Source organism: Lissotriton vulgaris, chromosome 11 (genome assembly GCF_964263255.1).
Source record: "Lissotriton vulgaris chromosome 11, aLisVul1.2, whole genome shotgun sequence".
NCBI classification, from domain to species: domain Eukaryota; kingdom Metazoa; phylum Chordata; class Amphibia; order Caudata; family Salamandridae; genus Lissotriton; species Lissotriton vulgaris.
The window spans coordinates 931,583,525-931,602,916 of NC_141699.1; positions in this window are offsets into that span (position 1 = coordinate 931,583,525).

Genomic DNA, 19,392 nt, shown 5'->3' on the forward strand with positions numbered 1-19,392 from the left:
GGTAGGCCTTGGATACACCTTTGCCCTTGGCACCTATAGTGCACTGTATAGGGGCTGACAAGGTGTCCAGTACCAAATTGGTTATGCACCTAGGGTGCATGAAGTCCATTTTAAGGAGAGAGCAGATAGCCTTGGGCCCTGATTAGCAGGGAACCAAGCCAACTAAATCGAAAACCAGCTAAACACAAGGCAAAAACCATAGTCAGGAATCCACCTTCCTACAGTATGAAATGTGTATATTTGTGTCTTATTGTAAGTTTTTGTTAATTGAACAATAAAAAAATCATTCATTCATTCATACAACTTTCTCTGCAAGGCACCACGTCTCTTTTTGCCCCCCTATACCCCATCCATCATTAAGGACCATAAGATCTAGGCTCTCGTCACGCTTTCTTTTGCCTGCTCCTTCCCTTCACTTTGGTTTCCTTCCTATGAATACCAACGTAATTCTTCTATTTCCTTTTACATTTTAGTACACCCCCAAGATGAACTTTATGACCCATGCCATAACCTATCTTGAGTGCTCCAAGTATACTCTTCTTTTGAGTTAGGTTAGGCCCCACATCGGAGAAGTGTCACAGATGCCCCAGATCACAATAAACATGGCTGTGCTTATTCGGAACAGCTACTTGAAGAGAATGATACCGTTTGAAACATGAGGTTTACATCTGTGTAGATCCCTAAATTATGAGTCTGGTGGTCAGAGGACCACCAGACTCATGGGGAATCAGTAATGGCAGTCCAGCCACTGCCGCACCAGTGGTCTGACAGCCCCATTATGGGTAGGGCAGTCAGCTCACATTGCACTACTGCAGCTGCCAGGGAACCACCATTCCCTCGCAATGGCACAGCAGTCTTGAGGCCTCAATAGGCTTGGTGGGACTGCTAAGTTGCCACCAAGCATATTATGAGTTTCCTCTCCACCACAGTTTTCATGGTGGTTCCTACGCCATGAAAACCACGGCACAGAGGAAACAAAGGGGGCCCTGGGTGCCGCTGGGCCCTGGGGTGCATGCAAGGCGGCACAACTCGTGTCCCCCTGTGTGCATGCACCACCGTTTCTGAATTACATGGAATTTGCAGTCCATGCCATGCAGGAACGTTTTTGGCGTTCCCATTGCAGTGCCCTTTTTCAGAAGCACCGCTGTGGGAACGCCAAAAGCAGCCTACCAGACATGAGGAAACTCACATTCTAGTGGGCACCCCCCAGGGTTTTGGTGCACAGGTTTGTGGAAGGGTTTGGTGGTGCATGAGCGGGCCCCCGTCATGGTGGTCCACTTCCGCAACACCAAACTCCTACTCGGGTCCTGAGTTGCTACAGAGAGGTTTGTGAAATATTTGGGTGAATAGGTTTATCTGAACAACCACTACACCAAAGTAACAGCCAAAGCAAAGCAAGAATTTACAAAGTGAGCCTTTTTGAATTTGGGAATTATTGTGTGGTTCTGCCATGGTTTTAGCAAAAACGTTATTGTTGGGAAGCCAACTGGCTCTCACCAATCTAAAAAAGCACGAATTACCACAATAGTAACTGCCACTGAAGTGGAATATTGTGAGTTGATGTGCTTCTTGTGGAAGGGCAGCATGGTCTAACTAGCAGAGAAGTCAGCCAATAGTTTAAGTGAACTGACCCATGATGCATGCTGTAGTTGGTGAAAGATAAATGTGAGCGACTCAAAAACAAACTATTGGATGAAGTCTAAAAAAATCTCTAAAAGACAATATGTTATACACTGAGGGCATGATTCACAAAGAGGCTTACTACTCGTGAAGTTTATAAGTGTGGAGTTGCTGCACTCCACACTCCACACTCAGTACAGAATCTCTGCACAGAATCTCTGCACTGAGCACTGCAGTGTTGAGATTCCGCCCCAAGTGCGGAGACTCTGCAAATGTAACCTTACGAGGAGGAAGGCCCTTGGTGAATTGGGCCAATGTTTTAATAAAATAAAAAGGTCTTCACTAACACAAGAAAGATAGATATATAGATAGATAGATAGATAGATAGATAGATAGATAGATAGATAGATAGATAGATAGATAGATAAATAGATAGATAGATCAGCAAGTTGGAATAAAGAGTGCAGCTTCAATTGGTAATATAACAGTTGAATGTCTATATCAACATGAAATATAAGAACACTGAAGGCAAACTATACAGCCATACAAGCAGTACTTTTGAACTAAGTTGGTTTACAAGTATAACTCTAGTCCTCAATTAAATATATAACAAAATCACTGAGTGGATGGACACTAAATCTATTCTGTATAGCTGTCAGTACAGTTTCAGATGCAAACTAGGGACCATCAAGTAGTGCCTTAATCTTGACCCGATGCTGGGTAAATATACAGTGGGTAACAAATCTCCGCTTTACCTAGCATTCATGGACCTGACTTTGTCATTCGACTGTGTAAGCGGGGGCAATTATGGCACATTCCTATTTCCTATGAGCTTGACAGTTTTGGTATACTTTCTGGCCCATTTACATGAAGGAACGAAGGCTAGAGTCCACATTAGTCAACAGGGAGAAGTAAAAGGAGAAATCAAAATTCAGCGTGGCGTCAGGCAGGTGATGGAGTGAGTTTCAGAATTCATTTTATTCTGACTCGCAAAGTTGCTTTCCTGTGACAGGAAATAATTTATTAATGAATTTTTGCATGATTTGTTTTACTAATTCAACCTAGAGTAAGATTGCATTCACACACAAACACGCGGGTCTAATGTTATGTGCTCTTGTTGCATTTGCGAGTTTGTCATGTAACACGTGATTAATATTGTCTTGTTCGTCCTATTGTCCTTGTCACTATTAATGTACGGCTGATTATTTCATGGCATGTGCTTTCATTATGTGTGCTTATGTGTTTGTCTTATGTTGTGACTGTTTATCTATGTTTTGTTTGTCAATCTTTTTACTCTTTCAGATATATAACGAATCCAGCTGGACATTAAGAAGAATGGTAGATATTAAATGTGCTGCTTTATCTGTTTGCTTCTGCTAGGTGACATTTATTAATGGGTTAATTATTAGCAATGGTAGGGTGGGTAACAGAAGGGTTTATTTTATTTGAATTAATCATCTTTTTGTGTTTGTTTAAATACTAGCTCGAGTGAAAAGTTTGGGGCCTAGTTCTAATGAAAAGTTGGTTGGCCTGACAAAGAGGAGCTGAGTGCGACAGTGACAATGTTGTCATTGAAAAACCTTCCACGGAAACGTGTAGAAGCTCAAACAATGGACGTTCAGTACATCTAGCTCCGAAAGCAAAAGCGTCAAGGCCAAGGAAGCATGTAGAGGCAGTTTGGCTAAAATCCTGAAGGAAATAAAATCTGAACTTTTAGTTAAATGTTACAACTTTAGGAAGCCAATGTTGCTTCGTGTCAATGGACAATGACATAATGATGTCACAGAGACTGATGCGTTGGCCTCTCGGTGGTCTGATGGATGTCAACCAATTAGGTTGCTGCTTTCTTTAAAAAATATTGTTTCTAGTTAGATTAGTGAGTAAGAAAGGTATAAAAATCTGGCATCTTGAGGGGAGCGGGGCTGACTGTTTCCTGAGGGCGAAGTGCTGTCCCTTTTCCTTTGGACACGTAAGGGTTGTTTGTTTGATAAGTTTGTTTTCCTTTTCAGGTCAGAATGCTTACATAGGGATTAGGATTGATGTTTTCTTTAATTCATTATTTCTGTGCAATTATGAAGTGTCAGACCTTTTGAGCCAATGATCTAATGATTAATACTGATTTAATAAAAATGCTTGGAATTAATAATGAGCTAATAAAGATTTGAAACTTTGAGACTTTAAAAATAAAAGACTTAAAACGTCAAGCTGGACTTGATTATTTAGTTGTTACCATTAGTTTGTTTCCATTGGCCTCAGTGGTCTAATTTATGTTTCTTTGATAAATCTATGAATATAAATGTTATACTGGGAAGAAGACGGTGGCAGTGTCTCCAACCCGCTTGCCCTTTAGACTTGCTCCAGAGGTGATTTTAAAAGAAATGACATAGCGACTGCATCGTATTTTAAATTGTGTGTTTTTAAATATTGTGCTTACATTTGGAGAATTGGAATTGAAATACCGCATTTCCCCGCACCCCACCGCACCAACACTCGCTTCTGGCCACACTCTTGTGCCCTTTATTTTTCGCTTTAGAGCGCTGGCAGCCGCCTCCCACCTCCCATTCTAGCAAGGGGGTGGTAGGCATTTCCACCACTTCCAGTCCCACTAGGAGCGGTTAGCGCTCTAGTGGCTGCACTCAGGGCTATTTAGGCGGAGCACCGGAGGAGCTCGCTGCGGGAAGAAGACGGTGGCAGTGTCTCCAACCCGCTTGCCGGTTAGACTTGCTCCAGAGGTGATTTTAAAAGAAATGACATAGCGACTGCATCGTATTTTAAATTGTGTGTTTTTAAATATTGTCCTTACATTTGGAGAATTGGAATTGAAATACCGCATTTCCCCGCACCCCACCGCACCAACACTCGCTTCTGGCCACACTCTTGTGCCCTTTATTTTTCGCTTTAGAGCGCTGGCAGCCGCCTCCCACCTCCCATTCTAGCAAGGGGGTGGTACGCATTTCCACCACTTCCGGTCCCACTAGGAGCGGTTAGCGCTCTAGTGGCTGCACTCAGGGCTATTTAGCCCTCGCACCTCTCTGAGCGCGCAGCGATCGCGCGCAGCCCCGCCGAAGACCAGCCAAAGAGCTGCCCGTCTGCGCCCATTAGCGACAGGACGGGGCTGAGGGGTCCCTCACTATGCCGAGCACTCACGAACCTAAAATTATCAGGTACGAAGCTTTAGAGTTGTTGAACTTAAGACAACCTATCATTTCCGGTTGCACTCGTGACAACTGACCTTGCCCAGAAGGGCCTTTCTCTTGTTTAAACTGCCATTTTACCACTTCCTATCCCATCAAACCTAATAGGATCAATGCTCCCACTGATGACCTGCACTGTATCCTGATAAATGCTTGATCTATGCCCAAACACCAGTTCGCTATTTGGGACTTAGTACACACTCAAACCCCAGATATATGTTTCATTACAGAAACCTGGCTAAAGCCCCACACGACGCCCGCAATTACCTTGGGAGTCCCTGAAGGCTACAAATTCCATAATTCAGACCGCCCTGACAAAATAGGTGGTGGCGTAGCCATTATCTACAAAGACTATCTGAAATTGGACATTTTATATAAAAAATGTTGTCCTCAACTGGAAATCATAATTTTTAGAATCTCTTTCCCCAACAGAAAGACCAGTAAGGGAGCACTCCTTTACCGACCCCCTGGATCATGTTCGGGTGTTTCTTTTTCCCTCTTGGAAATACTTGCCCCACACATACGAGCAAAAGAAGATTTCCTACTCTTAGGCGACTTCAACATCCATGCTGATCTACCAGAACTCCCAGACACCAAAAGCTTGTTAGCAGATATGCTTACTTTGGGTCTAATATTAAAAAACAAGGGACCCACACACGAGGGAGGACATTGTATTGACCTGATCTTCTCGAACTGTGGAAATATACTTTGCAATGACACGATCTATTTGGACTGGACTGACCATTTTTTAATAGATTTCAATATATTAAAAATTAATAAATCTTCCAGTACGAAACCTCTATCTCCAATAATGCGCCGACAATGGCGTAAATTAACCATTGAGGCACAACAAAAAGTCTGGGAGAAGCCCGACCTCAGAGATACAGACGAAGTGGAATATACACTTAACAAATTCCATGACTCACTCACAGAGGCCATAGATAAAATTGCCCCCCTGAAATCATTTAGGCAGTTTCCTGTGGCCAAACAGGAAAAATGGTACACGGAGGCACTCTGAACCGAGAAGCAGGAATGTAGGAGAATAGAGAAGAGGTGGAGGAGAGTCCACTCTGAGGAAAATAGGAAGGCTCATCGTATAGCGCAAGCAAACTATTATAAAAACATCAAAGCCGCCCGCAAGAATAGCTTGGCCCAACAACTCACCGAAGCAGGAAATTCACCTAGGGACCTATACAGGATTCTTGAAACCTTTGTTAAGCCCACGGCATGTATCAGTCCGGACGACTTCTCACAGACTCTGTGTGATGAGGTCTCTCTCTATTTTGAGAATAAAATTGACTCCATCTATGGAAAAATCTTAACATCTCAAAAGCAAAAAGGTATCCTAAAAGTTCCCTCCTCAATTAATAACATCAATTCCTCGTTGACTGCCTTTCCTCAAATTAATAGTAAAGATCTCTAACTATTGATTACCCATGTAAAAACGGGGTCCCCTGATGATCTCCTCCCCGCAAAAATCATAGCCCCTTTGAGTACTCTGCTGGGACCTTACATTCAAGATGTTATAAACCAGTCTTTAATGAAGGGACACGTGCCAACTGATTGGAAGAGAGCGGTGGTGAACCCCATCCGTAAGAACGCTGCCCTCCCCTGGACGGAGCTTGCCAACCTCCGGCCCATCTCCCTCTTGCCATACCTTAGCAAACTAGCCGAGAAACATGTCAATACGCACCTGTCCAATTACATCCAGGCAGCGGGCGGCCTAGACCACTCTCAATCTGGTTTTAGGCCAAATCATAGCACAGAGTCGGCCCTCCTTTCAGTGACTGATAACATCAGGATGTCACTTGATGGGGGGGGCTCAGTGATTCTGGTGATATTAGATTTGTCCGCTGCCTTCGACACGGTGTCGCATGGAATACTTCTCGGCCGTCTGAGGGAGATGGAATAGGAGGGACCGCCATGTCATGGCTGGAAAGCTTTCTCACGGGCCGCCAACAGGGTGTCAAGTTGGGCTCCCACAAATCCATCTGTAGGGAGCTCACTAAGGGAGTGCCACAGGGCTCGTGTTTGAGCCCCACGCTCTTTAACGTGTACGTGGCCCCCTTGGCGGACATAATAAGATCTCATGGGTTCACTCCAATATCTTACGCCGATGACACCCAGTTGCTGTTCCCCTTCCAAACCCTTACGCCGACAATAATGCAGTCCTTTGCAGACGGGATGAGAGCTGTAGCGGATTGGATGGCCCAGAACTTTCTCCAATGCAATGTGACTAAAACCGAAGTCATGTTGTTTGGAGGGGCCACTCTACTATGGTCCCCAGATTGATGGCCCCTGGAGTTGGGACCGGTTCCCGCCCCAAAGCAGACCATTAAAAATCTGGGAGTGCGTCTGGACCAAGCATTGATACTGAAAGATCACGTCAACCAAGTCACTGGAACTTGCTTCCGGGTAATTGGGCTGCTTCTACGTATCTTTCCCTTCCTGCCTGACACCCACAGGAAGACGTTGGTACAGACATTAGTCATCAACAGGATGGACTACTGCAACGGACTTCTCATTTCGGCCAATCAGGAACAAATGGATAAACTGCAGGTGATACAAAATACTGCAGCAAGACTCATTGTGAACGCCCAACCACGCACCCCATCACGTCCCCTTCTTTCTCATCTCCACTGGCTTCCAGTGAGACAACGTGTCAATTTTAAAACATGTTGTATAATGCACAAGTGCATTTATGGATCAGGACCTAAATATCTAAAAGATATATTTGTACTGTACACACCCGGCCGCGTCTTGCGTTCCAGTAATTCCCAGATGCTGCAGGTGCCAAAAGTGAAGAGAGCCAGACAAGGAGGTCGGGCTCTCTCTCTCAAAGGCCCAGTTCTGTGGAATTCCCTGCCTGCACAGTTGAGACATACCACCAATCTTCTTTCTTTTCGAAAGAAATTAAAAACGTATCTTTTTACTCAGGCCTAGTAATTCCTCTACCATACTGCAGTATCGTCCTTGTCTGTCTGTCAACACAACACCACAACGGAAGCAAAAGCGCGGAGATACCCCTTCGGGGCTGATTCAGGTGCTCTACAAATACATAAATAAATAAAATAAATAAATACTGCAGTTGTAAATAAGTATATATGGGGTTTGATGGTGTGAATAATTAGGCCACATGATTCAGCTTCATGATTTTCTGTCTCGGTTGCATGGGCCTTGGTATTAATTAGTTTGGTAAGTATTAGGTAGTGAATGGTGACGCATGTGAGACAGAATTTCTATAGTGACGCTGGATTAATTCTTTTGGTAGCAGATTGCGGTTACTATGGTAACATACATGTTACATGCAATTTACATAGGATACATGTCTAAAAATGTTGTTAGGTTTGTTCACTTGCTTTATGTAGTCGAAAGGATTTTTTCCAGCAGTGTGAAAAATTCCTGGTTATTTGCCGGCAAAGAGTAGTGTGACTAGAAGAGTTACACAGTGCATTTGTTCTGTTTCAAAATTGTGGTATAGAATATATCACGTGTTGTGGACATACAACACAAGTTTAGGGACCTTAGATGTGACTGGTTGAAAGTAATAGTGAGGATTGTCAATGAAATCGTAGCATTAAGCATAGGGACCTGGTGAGCCTGTTTTAAAACTTTTTGTGAAGAGAGTAATAGGATTTATCCAAGCTGTGAAGGGTAAGATAGCGTCGTCTATTCTTATTAACGTTTGATGTTTTCTGTGGTTGGTTCAAGTCCTGCCAAGATCTCGTGAGTGTATGATTAGGTTTCCGTATGAATGCGTGAATGATCGTATAGAAATAGCGTTGTCTATTTTATGAGGAGAGAGAGTTCTGAATGTTTGTAAAACTATCACTTTGTTAGCGAAACAGACAAGTGGTTTGTTTATTTGTAGTTACTAATTAAAATTCATTGGAAAGTATTGTTTAAAATGGTGCCGTGAAAAGGTTTTGTGAAGGAGGGGTGAGTTTACGGAGTGTAAAGTTGATGCTACACAAATTGGATTTAAAGTGTAGTTTATTGAAGGAACACAGGAGCAAGGTAGGGAACAACCTACACAGGACTTCTTCATCAGCAACTACTCTAGTTGCTAGGGAGGGGGAACTAGGATACAATGGAATACAGAAACATTCTGAGAGGAATTAAAGGGGCAACATAACACATCTTCCCCTTTTATAAATAAGGAAAAGGAAAAAAAAACAATCAGCAAACAAAATCTTCTAACCATTTGGGTTTAGAACAAATGCGTTTCCGGTTTACAAATACATCACTGCTACATGGGAGTTCATTAACTGATGTTGAATTAAAATCATGATTCGGTGGAATAGAATCAAAAGTAGCAGGAACACTAGAGGACGGAACTGACACATCCATATCGGAGGGAAGGTTTACTACATCTGCAATGGAAGGGACATCAATTACATCGGAAGAGGGAGGGTTTGAATTGGAGAAAAGATTTTCAGATACACTAAAACCACCATGATCCTCACAAGGAATAGAATTAGGAGTGGTAGTACATGACAAATCAGGAGAAATAACAGAGTCATTTGTTAGACAATTTTTTCCTCTGTAGATGGCAATTCTTTTAAGATTCCACACTTTACCATCGCTAAGAAGGACAGCATTGCGAAGTATCTTCTTGACCATAAGAGGTTCCAAAAATTGGGAATCCCCCTTACGGACTTTCTAGGGTTTTTTCACCTTAACCCACATACCAACATTAACATCTGCAGTGTTAGAGCAACATTTCTTATCAAAATTTCTCTTATACTCAAGGTGCTTATCAATAACATCAGTTCTGACTTTATTCATACATATGTCTAAACAGGATTTTTTGTGTAACCATTTGGGATTACATTTAGTTCTGGCAACACGACCTCTCATGATCTCGAAGGGAGACATTTTTAACGCATCATGAATATTGGTCCTATAGGACCAGACAGCTTTGAAAGCTGAGGTTTCCCAATCCTCACCATTTTGCACAGCTATTTGTATTGCATTCTTTAGGACCCTGTTGAACCTCTCGCAAAGTCCATTACCGCTTGGGTTGTAAAGAGAGGTAGTCTTATGGACAATACCAACACGCTCAAAGTAGGATTTAGTTAATTTGGACGTGAACTGAACGCCATTATCACTAATGACTTGGTTGGGCAGGCCTTCTTCAATAAAAACTCTGTCAATAAAATTCAAAACAGAAGAAGAATCAATCTTGTCTACAATGGTGATATTAGGCCATCTAGAAAATACATCAATCATAGAGATTATAAATTTGTGATCATCTCCAATTGGTCCCATAATGTCTATGGCAACAGTATGCCAAGGACCCTCTGGAACCAAGGGTTCACACATGTCAGGTTTGAGCGTGTTGAGAACTTTATCAGAATTGGCACAAGTGACGCATTCACGAACAATTCTTTCTGTAAGGACATCAATACCTGGCCACCAATACCATTGTTTAACATTTTGTTTGGTTTTTACAATACCACAATGATCTTTGTGGCACAGGTCAATAATGCCTTTCCTTAAAGAAGAAGGAGGAATAGCTTTTTCACCTCTAAAAATAGTATCATCACAAACAGTTAGTTCATTTCTAACCTCCCAATAGGGCTTAAGATCGGACGACAAATCTTTCTTTTCTGTCCAACCTTCCCGAATGAAGGAGATAATAGAAATTAAAATATTATCTTTAAGATAATCATCCTTCCACAACTTTTTATCTATACAAAAAGGATTACTATCAAGAATATAAGCAACATGAAGGGAATCCCACTCATTCACTTCACATTCTTGTAGGTCAGTGGGCATCCGGGAGAGGAAGTCAGCAATAACATTGCTTTTACTAGGTAAATATTCAATTTTGACAATAAAATCTTGAAGCCGCATGGACATTCTTGCTATTCTGGCAGTAGCATTGTAAAGGCCTTCAGTAGAAAGGAGTTTAGTGAGGGGCTTGTGGTCTGATCGCACTACACACTCCCTTCCTTCCCATCCTCGTCGCCAAAATTGTAAAGTTGATGCTACACAAATTGGATTTAAAGTGTAGTTTATTGAAGGAACACAGGAGCAAGGTAGGGAACAACCTTCACAGGACTTCTTCATCAGCAACTACTCTAGTTGCTAGGGAGGGGGAACTAGGATACAATGGAATACAGAAACATTCTGAGAGGAATTAAAGGGGCAACATAACACGGAGTATCACGCAGCGGCAGTGTACGTCATTTTGGTCCGTGCTATGATTGGCTAACATACGTCACAGAAAGCGCACTGATTGGTTCACGTGACAGTGACAAGCTGGTACCAGATTGGTCAGTTCTGAATACTGTATTTCTATTGGTGGAGCAAGGTGGTGACATAGCTTAATCTGATTGACTTGTTGGTGTCTTTCGCGCACGGATTGGCTGGAATAGCGGAACACCAAGAGAACATTTGGAAGCTTTCGGAATAAACGATTTTGATTTAAAACATGAGTTATTGGAACGATAGTGAGATAAAGAAGCCTTCATGGTTTCAGAAAGTGAAAAATTATTTTAAACCTGACAAGAAAATTGAAACGCGTGGTGGTAAATTACTTCATAAGTACAAAACACCCCCAGCTTATGTGGAAGGCGAATATGGCTATCATACTGTGATTTGGTTTGATAATTGGATGCATTACACTAGAAATGATGGCGTATTAGCCTGGCCGGAAGATGGGTCATTTAATATGAAAGTTTTGAGAAACTTGAGAGGAAAAATGATGGATCTTGTGCCGAAGCCTAGACCTACACAATTTGAAGTGTTGGTTGAATGGGAGGTTGAGATGATGGAACTTGAGCGTGAAAGCAAGTGCTTGACACCTAGAAATTCAAATTATATTTTAAATAGAGAAACACATGAAGACAAAGTGAGACGCTGGAGAAAGGCAGACATGTATGATGGTCTGTATCCAGTGAGAATAATGATTACTGAAGATCTAGAACAAAAGATAGCTCAAAAGAAACTTGATGAGGAATTAGATGATGCAGTTTTAGAAGACATTTATGCTACTAAACGCAAACCGCCACCTTATCAAGTAAGTTCTCAGACTACCCCGAGAGTTTCTACAGGAACTTCTCCAAGTGCACCTCCTAGAGAAGCTGAGGAAGGTTCTCCCAGATTTTTAAAATTACCTGTAAGAGTAGGGTCAGTAAATAATTGTAGTACACCTAGAGAAAATAGATTTCCTCAACAGGAAAATAATTTTGTGAGAAATCAGGAAAGAATACCTGCTGACATGCAAGAAATTTCTAGTTACAATAAAGCGAAGGAAGATTTAATGCTACAATTGACAAAAAGCATGGAAGCAGTAACAGTACCAGTAAGTATTGGTCCTGTTGTACCAGTTTTCGATCAAGGAGAAAATAGACATTCTGCCTTGACAGTTCCATTAAATGCAGAAATTCAAAAAGTGGCTGAGAGATTTTATTCGGAACTTTCAGAGATACATAGGGAAAAATCTATGATGCCAAATGTAACTTTAAATGAGAGTCTGTCAGGTTCACAAACACCATCTGTGGCAGAATCAGATTCAGGTCTGTCAGAGAAAAGTCTAAAAAGAATAGATTTAACCCAAAATACTTTGTCTCCAGAAGCTTTTGATTATAAAAAGCTTGATGTTGCAAAATTAAAAGCTGATTTAGAAGAATTAATCATTGGCACAATTGGTACTGACAATTTGAAGTTGTATCAGGATGATGAACTCCTCTTTTTTTGCAAAGATATTCAGTGGAAAACGAAAAAAGGTATGAACAACTGGAAAAAATGGCTGCTGAATTAGAAATTGATTTGAGTAAACAGAAACATTTGCAGAAACACTACAGAGTGGATTTTTCTGAAAGGGATATTGACAATCTCAATGCTGCTGGAAGAATGGCCCATATAAAAGAATTAGGGGCACATTACGATCGCGGACGGACTTGCGTCCGTCCGCGAGCCCTGAGTAGGAGGGAACGTCCGCATGGGCTGCGGCGTTCCCTCCTGTGCAATTAGGATGTGACCGCCACCCTGGCGGTCACATCCTCTATGTTTAACATTGCGACGGGTGCGGCTTCAAGCTGCACCCGCCGCAATGTTAAAAATGCATACATTGCATTTGTATGCAGAAAGCGGCAGGCACCGCGCGGTGCCTTCCGATTTCTGTATACAAATGCAGGGGGGTACCATAGGTACCCCCCATGTGTACCCCCCACCCCCCCTTCACCCAGGGGGCCCGCTACGGGCCCCCGAGGTGAAGATCCATATGCTTTTCCACGGCGGAGAACCCGCCGCGCAAAAAAGCATTTTTTGCCAGCCATCCTAATATGTCTGGCGGTGTCTGAGAGACACCGCCACCATATTAGGGCTTTTCTGCCGCGGTTGTAAGCCAACTGCGGCGGAAAAGCGGCGGACTGAAACCAAGACCCACCAGCCATCCTAATGTGGCGGTGGGTCTTTGGTGGGTCCGCAGAGGATTTTCCGCATCCTCCGGGCCGGCGGTGGCTTCCGCCAGCCCGGAGGATGCAGAAAATCCTCCATCATAATCGGCCCCTAAATACGTTTTCTCAGAAAACTAGGTGAATTAGGTAAATGGAGAATAAAATGGTCAAAGAATAAATAACAGGATAAAAGGTAGAGAATGATGTAGTTTCAGAATTTCCAATGAGGGAAATAGCAGGAGGAGGGTATGTGCATGTTCCTTGGTCCAGACAGGATATTCTTCTGTTTACAAATGATTTCCCTCGTTTGAGAGAGAAGCCAGTTGAGTGGTATCGACAGGTAGAGAGATTTATAAAAGTGTCAAAAGTTCTGTGGATTGATCTGGATGGATTCTTTGACATTGTCGTCCCATCAGATCTCTGGACAGAATGCAAAATTTCTGTGGACTAGCCAAAAGAAGAACCTGCCCGAGACACAATTACAGGTGCCCTATCAAAAGATGTCATGGACATTTATAATAAAGTAATCTACTGGCTGAAAGGGAAAATTCCCCCGAAAGAAGTGGACTGGGTTAAAATTGACAGAACAAACCAGGAACCAAAAGAATCAGTTCATTCATTTTATGAAAGGTTACTGTTAGTCTTCAAACAGTACAGTGGCTATGAAAAATTAAGTGAAAAGGACATGAGCCACTTTATGTACTGATTTGTTTATGGCCTGAGATCTGAAATTGTTGAGATGATTAAAAACGGGATTGTGTGCTGGCAATCACTTTCAGTTGATGACATCCTGAGAAAGGCAAAATATTGCAGTGATGAGATAGATGCAAGACAGAAAAATCTCAAGGAAAAGGCTATGTGGGGACAAGTGAAGGTAGCAGAGCAGCAACAACAGCAGTTAGCTTCTATGCAGCAGCAGAATCAAGGAAAATTTAAGAACAATTTCAATAATAATAACAAGCCAAAATTTAATGTAAATGTTAAAGAGTTAAAACAAAAACTCCCATGTTTTAATTGCGGCGAGATTGGACACTGGAAGCGCGAGTGTAAAAACCCGCCCAGAAATTTTAAAAATAAATCATTGAATCCGCAGGTGCAGTGTGAGTTAAATCAGCAGCAACAGCAACAGTTAAACGAGTTAAGTCAGCAGTGACAGCTACAGCGACAGGTAGCAAATCAGCAGAGCCAGATTCAGCAGAACCAGATACAGCAGAGCCAAATTCAGCAGAGTCAGGTACCACAAGCACCTTTCCCTAATAGTGCTAATGTTCAGAGATTTACACCTGAAACAGGTTTCTGTGGAGGTAATCAGGTAAATAATGTGTCAAAAGTTAACATGTCAAATGCTTCTCAATTTTGGCTGAAAGATAAAGAAGAGAGTGATTCATCAGAAGATTACTCATGACGGTGCCTGAGAGAGGAAGAAGAGTGTGTGCTTGGACCCACTCTTGAGGTAGATCAGTCTGGTCCATTTGTAAATGGTAAAGTGAATGATGTTGATATCACTTTCCTTGTGGACACAGGTGCTACCCGTTCTACTGTTAGATCAGCAGAAATAGAAAATCTTCCTCTCTCTGGCGAGTCCATTCAAGTTGTAGGTGTAGCTAATCAGCAAATTAAAACAAGTTTAACAGAACCAGTTAAAGTGGAAATCGGAAATTACAAAGATAAACACAGATTTCTAGTTTGTGACAGCAGTCCCGTGAATCTGTTGGGTCGTGATATATTATGCAAAATTAATTGCAAGATATATTGCTCACCAGATGGCATTGAAATGCAAACATCAGAAGAAGATGGGCTTTATAAATTGACAATGTTAATGGTCGACGAAGAAAAAACATTACTGTTTCCTGTTTTTGATAAAAATGATTTGCCAGAAGAGCTCAAAAAGCCAGTTAATCCAGAAATTTGGGACCTAACTGGAAATGACATGGGTCTAATGAAAAATGTAGATCCAGTAAAAATTACTGTAAAGCAGGGAATAGATTTTCCAAATGTTCCTCAATACAAAATGAAAGCTGAGACAATTGAAGGTGTCATTCCAGTGATTGAAAAATTCATAAGTCAAGGTGTGCTAAAAGAAATTGAAAGTAGCCCATGTAATTCACCGATTATGGGTATTAAAAAGCCAAACGGAACATATAGAATTGTTCAGGACCTGAGAAAAATTAACCAAATTGTTGTTTCATGCTGCCCAATTGTTCCAAAACCTGCGGTAATTCTTTACCAGATTCCGCATGATGCAGAATGGTACACAGTTATTGACCTATGTAATGCCTTCTTTACAGTTCCATTGCATCCAGAAAGCCAACACATTTTTGCATTTACGTTCCAGATTCGCATATTAGCATGGTGTCGTATCCCACAAGGGTATTCTATTCTATTCTATTCTATAGTTTTGGTAGAGCGCAAACAGCTGCCTCAGCAATGAGGCGTCCCGGCGCTAAGAACCAAGACCTAGGCCTGGGCGGAAGTGAAGGGAGTTATGGGAATAGGTACGTTTTTATTGAGTATACTGAGAGTCCATCTATCTTTAATCAGTTATTAAAGAAGTCTCTGGAAGATCTGATATTGCCTGGTAATTCTACACTGGTTCAGTACATTGATGATTTGCTCGTGGCAGCAAAACACGAGAAAATTGTGTTACTGATACCATTACTCTTTTAAATCGATTGGCAGATGAGGGACATAAAGTGTCACCAGCAAAATTGCAGTTTTGTAAACAAGAAGTAAAGTATCTTGGTCACAGAATTGCAAAGGGGACAAGAAAAGTGATAATTGAAAGAATTAAAATGATTCGAGCAATTCAGCCACCGACAACTCAAAGACAGGTCAGAATATTTCTGGGAATGGTTGGTTACTGTCGACAATGGATTAGTGGATTTTCAGTAATTGCAAAACCACTTCAAAGACTAACAAAAGCTGACGTAAAAGATCCAATCAGACTGTCAAAAATTGAACTGGAAGCTTTTGAACAATTAAAAAGAAGTTTATGTGAAGCTCCAGCTCTGGGTATGCCAGATTATGAGAAAGAATTTGAACTGTACTGCAGCGAAAGGGAAGGATGTGCATTGTCTGTGTTGATTCAGAGACATGGAAAGTTGAGAAAGCCAATTGCATATTTCTCAGCTGTTTTGGATCCTGTTGCAAAAGCTTTGCCAGGTTGCTTAAAAGCAGTGGCTGCAACAAGTGTAAGTCTTGAACAAAGTGAGGGTATCATTATGGGATTTCCTGTAAAAGTATATGTACCTCATTCAGTTGAAATTCTTGTTACCAGAAGTAAAACGCAACATCTGACAAGTAGCAGACTGACAAAATATGAGAAAACAATTCTGGGGTCAGATAATGTTTCAATTGCAAGATGCGTGAACTTGAATCCTTCCACACTATTACCAGATGGAGTCGTTACTGAGGTAAATAATGAAAATGACATTGATCATGAATGCCTGGATGTTGTAGATTACTGCACAAAACCTAGACAGGACATAAAAGATGTTCCTTTGCCTGAATCAGATTTGGTTTTATTTGTTGATGGTTCTTGCTTAAGAACTGATGAAGGAATTCTGAGAGCAGCATATTCTGTGTGTACAGTATCAGATGTTGTTGAAGGTTCACCTCTTGATGGAATTCGTTCTGCTCAGATTGCAGAGCTAATTGGTCTAATTTGAGCTTGTGAAAAAGCAGCTGGCAAAAAGGTAACCATAGTGACTGATAGTCAGTATGGATATGGCGTAGTTCATGACTATGGACAGTTATGGTCTCAAAGAGGTTATTTAACCTCTGCAGGTACGCCAATCAGAAATGCAAAATTGATCAAGAGATTGATCAATGGCATTCAGTTACCAGAGCAAATTGCCGTTGTCAAATGTGCAGCTCACAAAAAGGTGATGATTACATCACTAAAGGAAATGCATACGCAGACGAAATTGCAAAGTACTGCGCAAAAAATAATTATTCAATCAATCGGGAAGAAGACAAAAGTCACATGTTGAATTCTCTCATGCTAATTTCTGTAGTTGAAACATGGCAGGAGGTAAAAGAATTACAAGATGAGGCAGAAGATGAAGAGAAAAACTCATGGTTAAAAGCAGAATGCAGACAGCGAGAAGAGGATGGAGTTTGGGTTTACAAAGATGGAAGACCTGTAATGCCAAACAGCATGATTGCTGACATGGCACGGATGTACCATGGTCCAGGGCATTTAGGGAGAGATTCAATGATTAGACTATTCAGAGAAACATGGTTCAATCCAAAATTTAGGATCATTGCAGAGTCACTTTGCCAAAGATGTTTGACCTGTCAACAGATGAATCCAAATAGGAAGACTGTTGTAAGCATGGGAACCATAGGACGGGAGGGTGGTCCTTTTACAAGACTGCAGATGGATTTCATTGAGATGCCGTTACACAACAGGCTAAAATATGTGCTTGTGTTTGTTTGTCTGTTTTCAAGATGGGTGGAAGCTTTCCCAACTCGTCATAATGACTCAGTCACTGTGGCAAAATTGCTTTTGAGGGAGATCATACCTAGGTATAAGCATGGGCGAATTTTGCGAATCTCGCGTTCGCGAATTTTGCGGATTTGCGAACTCGCAATCCGCAAAATCCGCGAATTCCCGCGAATTTGCGGATTTTTTTTTTGTGTTTGCGCGTGTTTCTGCCAGTTCGCGAGGGTTTTTACAATTTCGCAATTTGTGAACTTACCTGTCGGGTCGCAAGTTTTGCGAACTTGTTGTTTCTACGTGTCCAGCCTGTTTGGGACACTCTTCTTCATCACTGCCACTCTCTGTCACCACTGCCACTCTCTGACTACTCATGCCACCCTCTGGCCCACCCATGCCACCCTCTGTTTCATCACCACACCCTCTGGTTGTCCAGTGTACATTATTTTCGGCAAAGCAAAGCACACCTTCCCTGCCTCAAGTGACCTGAATTAATTTGGGGCTGATTAATGTGTCACAGAATATTTTTTTAGCTGGCACCTGCTTCCTTAGTGCTTCCTGATTAGTGATCTTTTGCACTTGCTAAGTGCTTTCATTGTTGCAAAATTAGTTACAACACCTGCCCTGCCCCAACTGACAATAATGAATTAGGGGCTGAATAATGGATTTTAACTTCCAGCCTGGCTCCTGCTTGTCTCCCTTAGCTGTAATTCAGGACCTTTGTGGCATATGTGTAACTATTCTGAGGTTCAGAGCAGGGTCACATAATAGTTGCAACTGGCAACTAAACTCTGGAGGGGCCCCTCAGGAAGCGCTACAGGAAATGGCTACTAATGATGAGCCTGAACTTTTGAACCTGGTAAGTAGTTTCAGTTTTGCTAAGATCGTATTTCTGCAATTTAGCACCTACTCGCGGGGTGCGAAGTTGTACTGGCAAGCCGCGAACTCATGCGAACAGTGCGAGCAAGCCATAAAATCCGCTGCTCGCGGATTTGCGGATTTTGCGGGAGATTCGCGGATCTCGCGGATTGCGAATTTACCGAAAATCCGCAACATCCGCGAGCGAAACGGATTTTCCGCCCATGCTTACCTAGGTATGAATTTCCGGTAACCATTGAAAGTGATTGCGGGACCCATTTTGAAAACAGATTGATGAAATTGATTTGTGAAGCTTAGAACATTGAGCAAAAGCTGCATTGTGCATACAGACCAGAAGCATCAGGTGTTGTTGAACAGATAAATGGAACTATCAAAAACAGAATTTCAAAAATGTGTCTAGCCACAGGAGTAAAGTGGACAGATGCTCTTCCGCTTGTTCTGATGTCATTGAGAAGCACTCCAGAGAAAAAGACAGGCCTTAGTCCCCATGACATTTTAATGGGTAGAGTAATGAGGCAAGCATTTATTCCAGTTGGCAAAATATTGAGTATTAATGATAGTGCAATCATTGAATACTGTCAGAATCATTCTGATGTAGTTAATTCTGTATTTCATCAGGTGGGAACAGATGTAATCTCAAAGGAGAAAGTGCAAGCGCATGATTTGTTACCTGGAGACTGGGTGAGGACTAAAGTCCATCGGAGGAGAAACTGTTTAGTACCAAGGTGGCAGAAGGCTAGACAAGTGATTTTGGTAACAACAAATGCTGTTAAGTGCAAAGGCCTGAAAAGTAGGGTGCATACGAGCCACACAATTTGTGTACCACCTCCTGAAAATCCTGATGAAGACA